The following is a 2,324-nucleotide window of genomic DNA, read 5'->3' as shown; positions in this document are numbered from 1 at the left end:
GAGTCTCAATTTAAGAATTGGGAGAACAAAATCTGTTTCTTACTTCTTGGTTAAAAAAAAAAACTAACTGATATTACTCAAACAATTGCTCGTATTATTTTTCAACTTTATAAACTATAATGTTTTTCTTATTTCCTAGAACTTACAGGGCTATAAGGAACCTCAAAGGCACATTCCATCTCCCTGATTTTACAAATGATCCAATTGTAGTTTAAAAATTGGGTTGTGTTTGTTGGGGGAAAATTTTTTCAAATAAATCTGCTAACCCAGAAAACCTCTTCAAAATCATAAGTTCACCTAATATTAGAATGGTCATCTCTGTTTGCTATTGGGTATATATATCTGTAAAACAAGAGGGAGTTTTGCAACATGGAAGTTAGGCCACCAAAAATTGACTCCTACATTCCCACAGAAACTGGGAGATAAGAGCACTCTCTACTTTGCTGATTGCATTTCATAAAGAGAATTCCTAGGTCATTGGCAAAGATATCCTGGATCATATAGCTGGCAAGAGGTTTTTAATCTAGTTTATTTTTTTAATCTAGTTTATTCTGTTGTGATCCCACTCCTTAACCTTGTGATATATAGTCTTAGGAAAAAGACCCTGTGAAAATTTTTAGGAATATGTGAAGTGGTCATTAAAAAGGTTCTTGTCAATTAGACACCTATTTAATTTATTTTTGATTAAAATAAAAACTAATTTCTTCAGATTATTATTCTTTCTAGTATTGACCAAAACTTGAATGTATGTTTCTGTTGTCTACTTCTCCTCTTGATCATTGATCAGTTTGCCGTTTCTTAGTATTCCTCACTTGTTTTTAATTAAATGTTAGAAATTCTCACTGTTCTTTGTGGTTTATATGTTTACCATAAGGAAAACGAGGCTATTGTCTGTGCTGTGAGTTGAACCAGTGACTCCATACCCCAATGTATACAGTCCTGGGGACATTTCCTTGAAATCTGGTAAATCACCTCCAGTGAGCCCAGTCTGCTAGTCAATTTCCTCTCAGAGATAAAAATCATTTCTTTTGTTAGATGTTTTCTCCAGTTCTATTATTTCCTTCCTTTGGCACAAGGAGGCATATTTTCTCTGATCAAGGCTTATGTTGGATTACCTTGCTCTCTGCTGCTGGGTATCAGTTGGCAGCAGACCCAACTGTTACGGCCTAGCAATTATACAATATCTTACTATCTCGGGCCCTCCCTGGTGGCGCAATGGGTTAAGAAGCAGCCCTGCAAGGGGCCACAGCTTCTTCAATGCGATACACCCCGGCCCCAGAGGTGACACACATGACGTGACAGACCTCTCCTGACCCACCCACTGCTCCCCTTAGCAGTGTACTTCATGGTCGATCTGCCTGTTCTGCTCCCCACGCTGTCTCTGGTGAATCTTCTCAACCCCCTGAACCTCTCTCTGGCTTGTACCCCAATTCTGTATGCATTAATAAATAAATCTTAAAAAAAAAAAAAGCAATATCTTGCTGTCTCTTTGGGGGGTTTTGGGTTCCTCAGCTCCTCTATCTCCACTGTGCAGTTCTCAGTTGCATTTCTTGAGCCCCACACCATTGATCACATTGTAAGTGATAAGGACCCACTGATGACTCTCTTGTGCTCTTGTTACTAAAACTGTAGCTCCTGTAACTAAAACTGTCTTCTCCATCCTATACACCATCATTATCAATTTCACTCTTTGGTACATCCTTGGCTCCTATACCCTGTTAGGTATAAAAAAGTCCCTTCTGCAGCTGGTCAGAAGGCCTTTTCCACCTGTGGTTTGTTTATTCTTTGGGGCCCTTTTGGCAGTGTGTGTGACACCTACAGCTGAAATTCAGAAAATCATGACTTTGTTGTATTCCATGGTGACTCTCTTCTTAAGCCCCTTGTTTTAGCTTAGGAAACCAGAAGTAAAAGACTGTACTGAAGAAAATCCTGAGGGCAGAATGAGCATTGATAATATGCAAAAATATGAAGTAAACACTGTCCAGAGATAAAAATTAACTGCAAAATAATTTTCTTCATTGCTGGTAATTCTCCAATGACATTTTTTAAAGAAGGTATTTCTAAATGGGGGCCTTCAATGCTTTATTCTTCAACTATGTGGGCAGAACTAGGCTACAGTGACTCACATTGCATTCCAAATGTAATAACCACATTTTCAGCTGACAGACTTGAAGGCATTATTACCTGTACTATTTTATGCTAGTTTAGGTTTGTTTATTGGGGGTTGGAGGAGAATGTAGAACAAGATCAAAATCCCACGTGGATCATCAAAGCATTTGATGGTATTCAAAGCATTTCTTAAAAACCAATTTTTAAAGACTGAA

Source organism: Condylura cristata, unplaced genomic scaffold, assembly GCF_000260355.1.
Source record: "Condylura cristata isolate star-nosed mole 26May11 unplaced genomic scaffold, ConCri1.0 scaffold00045, whole genome shotgun sequence".
NCBI classification, from domain to species: Eukaryota; Metazoa; Chordata; class Mammalia; order Eulipotyphla; family Talpidae; genus Condylura; species Condylura cristata.
This window is presented reverse-complemented; position numbering follows the sequence as displayed.